General features: G+C 40.1%; 1 protein-coding gene across 17 annotated transcripts in view; it reads left to right on the top strand.

The window, feature by feature from the left end:
- The window catches only part of NDRG3 (NDRG family member 3), a 68,996-nt gene that overhangs the window by 8,287 nt on the left and 47,301 nt on the right, over positions 1–13,408 (top strand). The window contains exons 2-4 of one of the 17 annotated variants that reach the window (XM_083873014.1): positions 180–286; positions 1,428–1,516; positions 2,931–3,034. The exons of 10 other annotated variants lie outside the window; for them this stretch is intronic. The gene's annotated coding sequence lies outside the window, so the exon portion shown is untranslated. Of the gene's footprint in view, positions 1–4; positions 131–179; positions 287–1,427; positions 1,517–2,930; positions 3,035–13,135; positions 13,322–13,408 lie in introns of those variants that run through there. 6 more of the 17 variants (XM_083873017.1, XM_083873016.1, XM_083873018.1 and 3 more) reach the window with 6 other exon arrangements.

Genomic DNA, 13,408 nt, shown 5'->3' on the forward strand with positions numbered 1-13,408 from the left:
TCAGATCTCAGAATTCTCGTTTGTATTATTTTCTTCGGACAACGCAAACTGGGTGTTTATCTTTTTAATTCGGCCCGGCCTTGTCGGAATATGAATGGGAAGGGAAAAGCTTTTAAAGATTTTCGTTCAGGTGAAACATCGTATTTCTTTTTTCTGTTTAATAAATATTTTGTATTTAGCGTCACAAGGAGTAATTCAAAACATTGTCGTGAAATCAGAGGCTTCTGCTGTCTAAAAGAGCATCATTATAAACGGCTGTATAGAAGATGGGATATGACAAAAACAGGTGAGGCTGTGAGCCCTGACCAGGCTACCTGGAGGCTCACGGCTTGTGGCACTGCCTCGGGGTTTTGCATTGCTGATGGAGAGCCTGGGGTCTGTACCTTCCTTCATGGCTCGGGAGTTTGAGGAGGTTGGAACTGGTGTGCAATCATGTCATGATAAGGTACAGTCACAGCCTGACTTGCTGTGAGGTTGTGACTTGGTCGCTACAGAGAACAGGACCTGTCTAGTAGGGATCAGGAGGCTGTGTCTGGGAAATCCAAAATATTTTTTTTTCCTTGAATACTGAGGTGATGAGAAGATAGAGGTTACAACTGGAGAAGAGTGGAATACGAGTATGCAAGGCTGGATTGTACAAGACTTGAAGCAGCCTTGTGGAAGGTGTCCCTGCCCATGGCAGGGTGTTGGAATTGTGAGAGCTTTAACGTCCTTCCCAACCCAGGCCATTTTGTGAAGAAACTGCTTCTGCTACGTGTGTCAAGCATGCTTGTGAGTCTCCTATGTTCAAGGGGCTTGGAGGCTCACTGATTTAGCTTCTGCTTTGCCTTGTCTGTAGATACAGCAGTCTTCCAAACTATGGAGCCTGGCAGACCAAGTTTAGCAGCAGCCTATCACTCTGTGGGAAAAAGCAGAAAGGTGGTGTAAAGTCAGGGAGCTCAGTTTAAAATTCGCATGAAGGTTTTGTAGCCCAGTAATTTCCTTGGCATAGACGAGCAGAGCTTACCAGATGTGTTGCTTAGTGAATTGGGGTAGAGTCCAGAAGAAACAAGGTGATCAGTAGGAGTCATCTGGATTATTGGCCCCTAGACTGGGGATTGTTGAGGGAGCTCAAGATGGGCAATGACTGTTCCAATTTCAATTATTTATTTGGGATTTTGAACCTCGTGTGACACACAAAGCACTGTGTCTTAGGGCAGCAGCTTCAGGTGCCTTATATTTGCTTTGTGTCAAGATGTTTGCAATGGTAGAAGCTGGAAATGTTACCCAATGGAAATGAAACAATATTATACAGTTGAAATTGTACAGCTGCTGGAAGCAGCATTATTGAAACCTGTAACTGTATTCCTACCTACTCATTCTGTGTCTGAGATTAAAAATTATTTGAAATTAATAAATATGTTTGATTTGGATTTTTCTAATTTCAGATCACCTTCAGAAACCCTCCAGTGCTCCCATTTGCAACTCTTATTTCACATTGGTCATACACAGTCCTCAGTGTTTTTCATTGGAAAGTGTAAGTGTAGCGGTACCTTTAGATTTCAGAGGCTTTATTATGTACAACATGTATTTTGGTTTCTTAAAGATATGCTGGAAAATCTTTTAAAAGATACTTTTATTTTAAACATTCCTCTGTTGTATGCTCAAGGTAGGCATTACAGCAAAGTAGTTATATATACATATTTCACTAAAAACCACAAAATTTTATAATCATAGTATAGTTTAAGGACAAAAATAAAAACAAAAGAGAAAGCAATTCACCTTTTAATTTTTGAGGGAGTTGTTTTTTATGTGTAACAAGAGACTAGGTGTTTTAATTTTTAATTACTTCGTTGCCATTCTCACAAACAGAAGTTTAGTTTCTTCCTGGAGAATCTTAAAGCCAAACCCTCAATTCTTAGGCACTATTACCCTCCCTGGGCAGGGCTTAGCTTGTGCTCGTCATGTCAGCTGTGTATTGGATATAAGTAAGTATATCTGTGCTACTTAAGCCCATGTTGGGCACGGTGGAGGGCTGGCTCAGGCTATTTGAGTCTGTGAATATTATGGCCTGGTTTAAGCTGTGATGCTTCCAGGAGCAGAGGAGCGGTTTGGTAGTTTCCCTGTATAATGTTGAAGACAGTGTATCCTGATAGGTGTCTCAGTGCTCCTCAGTGGTTTCATGTTTATGTGAATGTGGTTTGGGAGGAATAATAAAATCCTGTATTACTTTTCCCAAAAATTCTCAGTGTTCTGGCCAGTCAGGTCAGTTGTTAAGCAGAGCAGTTGTGATTTGGTCTTGCTGTGGAAAGGGGTGGGTGGCTGCCTACTATTGTGCAAAGCAGAGTTGATGAGAGACTTTATTAACCTCACTTGGTTTTCACTTCTGTTCTTGCAAATTCTGAATTATAAATTGAATTTTCTGGATTTTTAATGATCTTATTGATCATGGTCATATCCCATTGCGTTCTGTGACTGGTATAGCACCATTTATTGCAGTAATTCAACAGATGCTGTGGGAAGCATGGAAGGGGTAGCTATGTTTTCATTTGGCTATTGTCCTTTCCAGACTTGGATGCATTTCTGTATTTATAATGGGCTTAGTTCCCCAAAGGGGTGTTCCTTACTTTACATAATATAAGAACAGGAGAGGTAATAAATGTAATGTTTAATTTTAAAGTAACCTTTACTGTTTGGTCATGTATAAACCAGACTGTCTTTGTAGTTACCAGATGGACTAAAGATGTGAAACAGCACTTCTTTTCCCCCACAAGAGCTGGAATTGTGGCTTTTACCTGTGTGTTTGAACAGAGGAGATAGGCAATCAGCTGCTTCCTTTTCCCCTCTGTTTTGGTAATGAAGCTGTGTGTTACACCTTAAACTGATCTAAAGACTGGCTGCCATGCAAAAGGGCTGGTCATAACCCTTGCTCTCTCTTGTACCACCTTCAGCATTTATTGGAGGTTTTGCTGATTCAGTTCAGTTTGCTGAATAATCAGAATACTAATCCAGCCCCTCTGTGTCATCGTCTTCACAGAAGATCAGCTTTTGCCAGGTAAGTAAGCTAAGTGAGTTCAAAAAGAGTCTGAGGAGTACCAGAGATGCAATTGATTTTTGTCATGTGAGAATGCTGTTCTTTTCTAACAGTGACCAAAAAGAAGAGCATAAGGTCAGGATGTACAATATAAACTTTTGCCTGATGGTCCTCTTGTTTCTTGTAATTTGTAGGATGTCAAGAGGTGGATGTTTGCTTTTCGTGATTATTGCATTTTTCTTCTGTAAACTAGCCCATGTCTCCCATCCACTTAAATGTAAGGCACTGCCACATCCCAGGGGAGATGTTCCAGAGCATAGAATCACCTTGTAGGTGCTGATTACCTCTGTTTGTTTTGAACTTGACAGCTGCTGGCTTAATTTTCTGTCTCTTAGCTGTTTTATTTGGACACAGTGAAGAACTGATCTCAATTTACCTTTTCCGTTTAGTTCATGATTTTACAGGTTTCTGTTGCATGTCACTGCAGCAATCTGTTCCCAGGCAGAAGAACCCTAGCCTGATTGATTATTCTTCGTTTGTATTTTCAAACCTTGTTTCCTTTTTAAAAATACTTTCTTTTCTGTTATGGTCTCTTGAAAGGAAGGAGCAGGCACTGCATCCAGGATTTAAGATATAGCCATTCTATATTTTTATATGGTGGTTTTATTAGTAATCATTTTCTACCTTTTTTTTTTTCATGTGTTGAATGACTTTGAACCGATGCTTTAATCAATCTGTTGTGACTCCAGCAAGATTCTCTGAATGTTAATGATCAGTTTTGAGCACACCACTTGATATGTGAAATATGGACCATCTATCTTCAAGCTGCAACTTTATTTGCGCTGAATTTAATGTTATTTTATTTCTCTGTTATTACTCTCAGAGGGTTTTTCTACAGGTCTTCAGCCAACCTTTCTCTTTGCTCTCAGAATAGCTTGTGACTTCAGGAGACTTTCACTCTGCTCCTTGCCCCTTTTTTGGGACTTTATGAATACAGTGTATAGTACAGTGCTGCAAAAGGCTCTTTGCAGTCTCTCTCCCTGTGAAAATTGACCACTTATGCCCACCCTCTGTGGTCTGCTTTCAGCTGCGTATTAGTCCAGGTGGGGGCCTTTCCCCCTCAGGGTTTTCTGAAGATCTCTGGATGTTGACTGTGCAGCAGTTCCATCTGCCGTGAACGCTGCTCAGGGAGAGGCTCTGTGTGTCATGTGCCTCCTGCTGCCCCACAATGAGCCTAGTCTGCAAGCAGCCCGGACTAGAAATGAGCCTAACAAATTAGAAATTAATGCTGATTGAGTGGTGGTGTACTGGCAGTATACAAATGCAGGGATTTAATTTGAAACAGTCAGGTAAATGCATATGTCTGTGCTTGCTGCTGCTGATTGAAACTGCGACCTTAAGGGCTGAACTGTGGTCTAGACTTAGGCCATGTGTCAGTGTATGCGCTTCCTATTTCAAATGCTCCCATTTGAAGCTGTAGTTAGATTAGCATGGCTTAGTATGAATTACACCTAGGTACTAATTCACCCAATTTTGTGACTGTCTTAGATGCTTTCCTAGTGCTGAAGCATATAAACAGTCTGACCATGGGTTAACATCTGGAATTCCTTAAAGGCAGTGATTAAGGAGGGGGTTTAGTGCATTTATGTAAATTAATAAGGATCTAGTAATGATTTTTGTCCTGTATATGGACTTTATTCTAATTTATTTATAAGCATCATAAATACTTTAAAAATATAACTGGAAATTCACAAATTTTGCTACTGATACCCTTATAATGTTTTTGTAAATTCTAGAATTATTTGAGGTCTGTGTACATTTAGGTTTTCTAAATACAAAGGATATAGATCTTTACTGAAATTTCTGTTCACTAAATTGATTTTTCAGATCTCTTCTTGCTTGGATTCTCTAGTACCGTTGTCGCACGTAGTAGTTTTCTGCTGAGGATTTTTTTGGACTGTCTTTGTGTGGAAACTGAAGTTAGGTGTTTACATTTCTATCAGTTTCTTTTGGCAGTTCTAGTTTTGAAATTTATTACTTATCCAATAAAATCTGGAGGCGAGGGGATCGGTTCAAGTTGTGAAGGGTATTTTTACCTTTGCATAGGCAGAAAGAAAAACTTGATTTGTGTAAGTGTGTAGTTATATGACTTAGATTGAAAAAGGAGGGCTTGTGGCCAGATAGTAGAAGATGTGACTTGGGAAGTGATTTAAGTCTGCTTTTCTGTGCTGCCAGCTCATGTGCTACGTGGCTTGTCTCTGCCTTGGTGGAGAGCTAATATAGCAGTGCTGGGAGTCTTGGGCAAGGACAGGCAGCTCAGCTGAGAAGTGTTGTTAATCATTGTATAAGAACTCTACATTTTCCATTTTGTTTATATAGTTCATTCTGATATGGTTTTCCAGAAAGAAATGGCCTTTGTTATAAATTAAACTTATTTTTTCCTTTAGCTTGGATGAAAAGATTATCAAATACGTATCATGTGGCCCTCGGGAAAGTCAGGGAAGATTTTTTTCTCATTTAATGATGCAATTGGACTTTATCCATCGGCTGACCTAAAGAAAGGCACAGAGCTTGATGAAAATCTTCACATGAATAAGCTCAGCCACAGAATAAAACTATGCTTCCCTGACATTTTCAAGTGGTTAAACATTGGAAACATACATTCATTGCAAAAAAAAAATAAAATTGTTACTTCTAGCAGTAGGTGGATGGAACATCTGCCAATTCATGTTTATTAAATAGTCTGTGAGGTCACCTGTCAGTGAGTGGCCTCTGCTCCATTTGCACACAGGTGAGCATGGTCACACTGCTGTGAGGTTGCAGTACCTGTGGGGGTCCAGGAGTACTTTGGAGTTGAGAGCAGAACTGTGGGACCACAGGGCTACTGGTTCACAGTGAGGACATTGCTTTAAGAGGAAAGATATTATTCAACATTTTAAACTGTGCAGTGCCTATATGATGCAATCACTGTAGCTGCTGCTCTGGTGTTGTAAGAAACATAAGGAAGGAGCTGTTGATTAGAAGATTGTCTGTCAGGTTGTCTCCTTGGTGAATCCTTGGCTTGCCTGTGTTAGCCTGTAGTGCTGGGCTGTAGTCATGGGTTGTATCCAAGGCCACAATGTAATTTGGTAGTGTCTGGCACCGTGCTCATTCATGCTGCTCTGCTGTAGAACTGAATTATTGTAACTGAAGAGTTGGCATAATCTAGCACTCTCAACTGACATTTTTCAGTTACTGACTGTCATTGTCAAGGTTTCAACACAAACATCTAAGTTGCAAAAGAGCTGGACTTTTCCAACAGAGTGAATACAAAAGCACAGAGGATGCTGTAGCTTTGTTTGTACAAAAGAGTTAATGAAGTAGTTCAGGTGATCTCTGCTTATGTGTCGTTTTGTTTTTTTCTCGGTGTCATGCTGAAGAAAAAGCAAGGCCTCCACTACAGAGAGGAGCAGCAATATGGTCTGTGTGTTGTAGAGATTCAGGTGTACCTCAGCCTGGGAACACTGCCACATGGAGGGTCTTGACATAAGAGCATAAAGGTTTGAAATATTTTTCTGGCCACACTGAGCAGAACCATTGCCCAGGTATTCAGTACCTTTTGCACACAATTTCTGTATTTGTAACTGTTTTAAATGGACTTGGAGCTCATGGCTATCCTTCCCCTGGGCTCAGCTGTGGGGCTGACCACATGAAGCAGGAGCCAGAGATAATTTGCTGGTGAGTTCAAGGGTTCACAACATTTTTCTAAGCTTCTACTAAAATGCCTCAACTCAAGGTCTGTCCTGCTGCCAGCCAAGCTTCAGGAAGCACCTCCACATGTGTGTGAGCTTTGTTGCTCTCCAAAAGGTTTTTTCTCTGATCTCTTTGGCAGCAGTTCAAATCTTAAGAAATAGAAACCATGAGCATTCTCCTGTTTCCAACATGCAAAAGTGTTACTGATGTGGAATTGCAAAGTGTGATGCTCCAGTTAGAGAAGCTTTTTAAAAGACTTCAAGACAGGTTGATTTTTGTTGTCATGGTATTTGAATATGTGCTTGTCTGGATGGGGTCGGAGGATCTGTCACCAGAGTCTTGTGACAGTAGTTGGTGACTGATTTCTCTGTGGCTATGCTCCAAGGGAAGGAGCCATCTCAGGTCTGTGACGGTTACTCAGAGACGTTACTTGCCTTGGAAGTGGTTGACTGTACTGCAGCACTCCCTGTCACTCAGCCAGTGTTCCAGTTCCCACTCCAGACTTGCAAGGAAGTTAAAAACCTTTGCTGGTCTGATTTCTTTGTCGACTATCCTGGTTCTTCTGAACTTCTGTGGTGCCATACGAGGAAGCATAGAGATGGAGGTGCGGGGATAAGAAATGCCGTCATCTTGCTGGCATCCCCACCCCTCTCCATCTTACTTTCTGATGTATCTGTACTTCAAGTGATAAATGGAAGATTTTTTTTCCGATTTAGCATTTTAATGATTCCACTGAATGATCTTAGAGGTCTTTTCAAATCTTGATGTCATGCCGCCTTTCTGGTCCCTCTTGGGCCTGAGAGGGTCATACCAAAGCAGTAACAGAGACTTCTTTCTTACCGGACCTTTTTTCTCTGGTTTTGTGTTGTTTGTTTGGTTTCCTGTTGATGTTGAGTATGTCTTCATTAATTCTTTGTAAATACATAGGAATGTTGGCAACCATTTCCGAATTTTAGGTAGCCTGATAGTCCTGTATCCAGGTATTTAAGCAGTTCTTGAAATCTGGGAAAAAACAGTGTCAGCACCAGAGCTGCCTGGTCACATGTACTCCAGAAGCTTCACAAGGATAATGAATCCATCAAGTCCTTTGGATAGTGATTGAGCTTACACTGTGAGAAGTGGCTTTTGTTGTGACATTTGGTAGTAATTGCCTAAATGAAGTGTTTTCAAGGGGAATTCTAGGCTGCTATAATTGTATTTATGCTGCACTCACACCAGTATAAAAATGTCTTTAAAATTATTTGCAGAGCTTACCATTTGGTTTCTTGGGAGGGGGTCCTGTGCCTGTTCCATGTGACTGCATTCCATTTCTGGCAGTGGTTTTAGGTGTTAGAAAATTATATTTCCTTACTGAACATTATTTTCCTTGGCAGTGCAGTGACTTCTAAAAATGTCTAAGAAGTCTGTCATTCTGCCTTTTTTTATTAATATTAACTGTGATATCCTGAAGGAAGCAGAGTTTCTGTAGGAATTTCAGCGTCAGCAGTGAAGAGCAGATGGGAATGTGCAGTGCTGCAAGGCAGAGCAGGAACAGCTTTTGGGAAGGGACAATGAGCTGTGTGCTTGTGTTACTTGGGGCTGAGCTTCAGGAAGTATCCTCAAGAGATGGTTTGATGCGAGAAAAAAACCTTCTCCTTTCTTCCTTGTTTAAAAAAAATGTTTTGTTGAGGTTGCAAAACAAGCCCAAGACAGCCTTCAAAAGCCAGCTTTGCAAATTGCGTTGCATAGGATTTCTCCGACAGAGGGAGGGGATATTCACTGAGCATTATATTATCTTTTTTTTGTCAGTAGTAGAAGAGTAATGTAGAAGAGTAATGCAGGTTTTTCCTTGGGCCTTACGAAAGATAACTGCTTTTTTCCCCTTAACTTTGTTTCATTTTTCTTCATTAAAGACAGGAGTGTCTTAACAATAAAAGCAATAAGACAGCCAGAAAAACCTGTACTCTCTTTAAAGAAAGAAAACAAGAAGAAATAGGATAAAATCCATTGTGTGGTATAGTAAGCCGTCACAGCTCAACTGGCCTGTAGCTGGACAAATAAACCTGAGCATAACAGAAAATCCAGCTTGGCTAAGCCTAGTTCGTTCTCTAACTAGTCTGTGGGTAAGCAATGATAGGATAGATTTGAAGTTCCACAGAGAACCCCAGCCAATCCTTTTCAACCCTGTAAGTAGACATATCACTGAGACATATCACCCAGAGAACTGGGTGGTGCTGAAACTCCAACCAGTCAGGTGTCTAAACCTGGGACTTTTGAACCCCCTATAAAAGGAGACCCTGAACAATAAACCAAGCTGTTTGCCACTGACCCTCGATGAGTCCTGTCGTATGTCTATCTCCAACCAATGACCATAATGTAATAGTAAGCTTTGGAGAAACTCATAGTAGAATAGAAATAAATTTAAAACTATGTATAAATGCAAGAGAAATACTATCAGTACTTCATTGTCATAAAATAAGAACTGTTTAGGCTGGTATTATTCAGCTGTTTAGGGAGAATAATCATATTCTGTTTTCCAGAATATGAATCTCCCTGCTCTCTCTCATTGGTAGGTAGTAGTTGTTCAGGAAAAAAATTGAAATGGCTTGCAACACATTGCACCAGAAAGCTTAATTTGTTACCTGAGCATTAATTGTCTGAACTGAGAAGTGTTGTGATGCAGACATCTTGCTTTTCAATGGTTTTGTGCCTTCATGTGATATATTAACGTTTTCTCATATCTCTAGCCTTCAGCTGTTCTGGGCTATGGAATGATTATAAACATGGCACTTATACTGCTATTTTTATCCTGTCTCTTTTTTAAAATGAACTGCTTATGTAGAGGACATCATCAGTCACCTTGTTGGCCTAAAAATGACTTAAGCAAATACAGCCTTTGTAGTGTCAAAACATTCAGTAAGGAAAAGCTCACAGAGTTTAAATCCTGATCTTTAAATATTCATTTAGTGTAGTCTGAAGTATTTTTATCCTATCCTAGATCACTAGACTCAAATTTTCTTCTGTGTTTTTAAGAAAACCCTAAGGTTTCTGAGAAGCAGTGATTTCCAGGGTCTGGAACCTCAGCTTTCAAAACTGGGACTCACCTTTCCATCCATCAAGGGACTTGTTCCATGCCCTTGGTCTCTGCTTCCTTGTGGCAGGGTTCAGTAATCTGTGTGGATCAGAGGTGTTGGGAAAACCAGGTTGTGGGGAGCAGAGGTACCTTCCTCATAGTGTCTTTTGGTGCCTCTGAACTCCTGGGTGCAGTAGGAGGGGCATCTCTTTCTCTTGTCTGGCCAAATGGACAAGGCCTGCAGTGGTTTCTGGGCAGCTATTAGAAAGTTTCATTCTTACTTTACTGGCATGCCTTTCTACTCCTCATATTTAAGGGATGAACAGTCACATCTTGACATTGACAGCTGCTGCTTCTTCCTCTGAGCACTTGCATTAACACAGTCACCACCAACCTGGTAAGAAGCTTGGTTGAGCAGTGCTGTGCTGCCTCTCTCATGCAGTGGCTAGATGAAGAGCAATGACTTTTACTAGTGCTGATTGCATAGTAGAAGGTAGAAAACAGCTTTCAGTCAATGATCTTGTATTTTCCTCCATACTGGCTGCAGAGGAGAAGGAGCCTTGGAGTTTTTACCTCTTTCTTGGTTTGTCCCCTGAATACATTTTCACTTGAAGGAAAATCAAAACATTTAATCTCTAACTGAGGTGAATAAATATTTATCAGAAGTGTATCAGGTGCCAGTGTATTGGGCTGCAATGGAAAGTGTTGGTCTTTTCATTAAATGCAAAGTTATTCCATGCTGACTCAGAAGATCCAAAGGGAAACAAGACTACTTCATTCCAGTGTGTGGTTTGGTGAAGGAATTGTGGAGAAAAAGTTGTGTTCTTTTGCTAAACAGGAGTTCAGATAGTTCAAAGGAACTGATCTCTGACTTCACTGTATTGAGTAATATTGATGTACGAAGCATTGCCTGAAGGGCCGAAAAAGACCAAGAGTACTGCCTAGAAAGAGATCATGATGAACTTACTCAGCTAAACCAGATCAAGCCATTGTTTTGAAAAGAAATTAATGCCTGCACCTGTGATGATTCCCTGTGCACCCTTCATTTCATAAAAATTCTTGAACAAGGAGAGCAGTGTAGGGCTTCTCTGCAGTGGATGGACACTTGTTCTTTTTGCAGCTCTGAGTGTAGCTCATACACAAATGGAGCAAATGTACATAAAAGGGCTAATTTAAAAAAAAAAATCAAAGTTTAAGTCAACTTGAGGTCAAGAGAGAAACATATGAACATCTTAGATTAAAAATTATGTAATAAAATATTTTTAATGAAATTCCCAACTCTGAGAGTGGTGGGGGAAGCAGGGCATTATGTCAAAGTTTGCATGCACATTTATGAAGGTTTGTGGCAGTATTAAGGCACACTTGTAAAGAAAAACTCTAATACATCTCCCTGAGGAAGTGTGAAAGTTCTATAAAGCAGTAAAATAATAAATTTTAAGCAGAATAATTAACACTGGAGCTCATTATCAGCATAATCTAACAAACTGTTGAGTACAAGAGAACTAGAAGAGAGAGAGACGTGTTCAGAGAGGTAAAGCATAGAATTAGAAGGGGACATTAAACGGTCAGGACTTTGCGTGTTGTAAAGAAGCCACTAGGAAGACAAAGGGAAGTAATAAAGCTTTATGAAAGGGTGACTGGTGCAGGAGGTGAGTGAAGAATAACCGGCATTTCTGAGACCATGAGGATAAAATTTAGCTATAAATCAGACAGATGGAAGATTTATTTTATACAGTGTTTTTCACATTAATCATTGCCAGAGAATGATGGGGAAGCCAAAAGCATAGAGATGTCAAAGTTAGAAGAAGAATCTGAAGACGGGTAACATTTATTTGTATCAACGAACATAATCATAGTTAGCTTTGAGGAAACATGAAAAAAATCCTGTGGCACTAAGTGATAAAGTAGCATTTTAAATTCAGCAGAGTGGCAGAGTGAAGTAATGCAGCTGGAGAACAGCCCCCACTGTATGTGTACATACATGAGCTCTGAATTGCTTTTCCAGTCAGAGGCAGAACTGGGGGTTATAGTAGGGAGCTCTATCAAAATATCACATTGTTTAGAAAAGTGGATTGAAGGTTAGATGCTTCTGGAAAAATAATAGTGATCAAACTAGGAAACAGTGGTATGCAAGCTCACAGTGCACCTGTGTTGTAAGTACTGCATGTGTTCTAGTCCCATTGCTCTCAAAGACCCAGTGAAACTAGAAGAGATTCTGAAAAGGCTGATGTGAATGATCAAAGATGTGCAATGAGTTCCTTGTAAAGAATCATAAATAGATCAAAGCTCTTCAGTTTCAAAAAGATGTCTTTGAAGAGGATATGATGGAAGCACAGTCTTAGCAGCATGGCATGTATGTGAACCCATTATTCACTGTCTGTTTTGATAGAAGGACTAAGACCGCCAAAAGGAAATAGTGGGTGGCAGGCTCAAAACAAAGTGAGATATTTCTAAAGTGGGAGCAGGACCTCCTCCTTTCTCTTTGGCACTGAGGTTTTAATCTGTTGGAACAATGCCGTGGATTTAAGCTGATTTATTCTGCATTTAACACTTAATCAGAAAGCTGTTCATGGAGCTTTGTAAGCTTAGCTCTCGAGCTCTGTTCGCCAAAGAAATCCTTTTGAATGGTGGAGCAGGTATATGCAGCCTGTGATCAATTTTTATTGAGAAAATTAGTGCAACTTCTCAACAAAATATTATAGTAGAAATACCTGGTAAAGTCAAATACAGTTCCTGCAGCTCAGGACATACATCCTCATCTTGTATCTTGTGTTTTCAGGTTGTGATTGGAGTATTAAAACTTCTCTGACAGCAATACCTAATATACCTTCTTTGTCTGACCTTTACTAGGATAGTGGCATTTTCTTATGCTGTGGTGGTGGTTTCAGCTGCATCTACTACAGAAATAATACGATATTAAAATACCAACCAGTTGCAATAGTGTTGTTTTGGGATTGCTCCACAGGACCAATCTTTTCTAACAGGAGTTAGAAAAGCATGTGGTTTTGGATTCATGGAAACTGGATATGGTTTCAGGGTACAGGTACTATTTATTTGTGGTTTGTTACCTGTACTTTGTTGTGTTTGCTTATTTATTGACAGAATTAATTTTTTGCCATTTTAGGCCAATTTAGCACTTTGCTAAATGTTTCTTTACTGAATTGTAAAGACAAACTTCACTAACTTAAACTCATAAACTACTCAAGTGAACTGTGCTTTTGAGTTGTGTTTAACATCTGCTTCTGACCTGCACAAGGGCATCTGATCATCTGAAGCATGTCATTATTTCCAGTTCGTTAAATAAAAGCTATGACCTTAATCTCCAAATCCTTGGGATACTTGGAGTTTGAAAGAGTGGAGTAGTGGAGTCTGCTGGTATTGCTGAGCTAACCCCTCATGGTCACTTGTGTGAGCACATGGTCTCAAGGACCTTGTGTCTCCCTGGGGACACCTTGCTCCTCAGCAGGACATGGCTGTGCCCAAGACTGAATCAGACTCTTGAGGTGCTGAGGAAGTGTTCAGTGGTGAGTTACTATAATTTTAAAATGTTATTATGTTCCAGAGTGATCGTATTACTGAGATTTCACAGATAACTAAATTTCCAGTGCTCT

This window comes from Zosterops lateralis (genome assembly GCF_965231275.1).
Source record: "Zosterops lateralis genome assembly, chromosome: 16".
NCBI lineage: Eukaryota > Metazoa > Chordata > Aves > Passeriformes > Zosteropidae > Zosterops > Zosterops lateralis.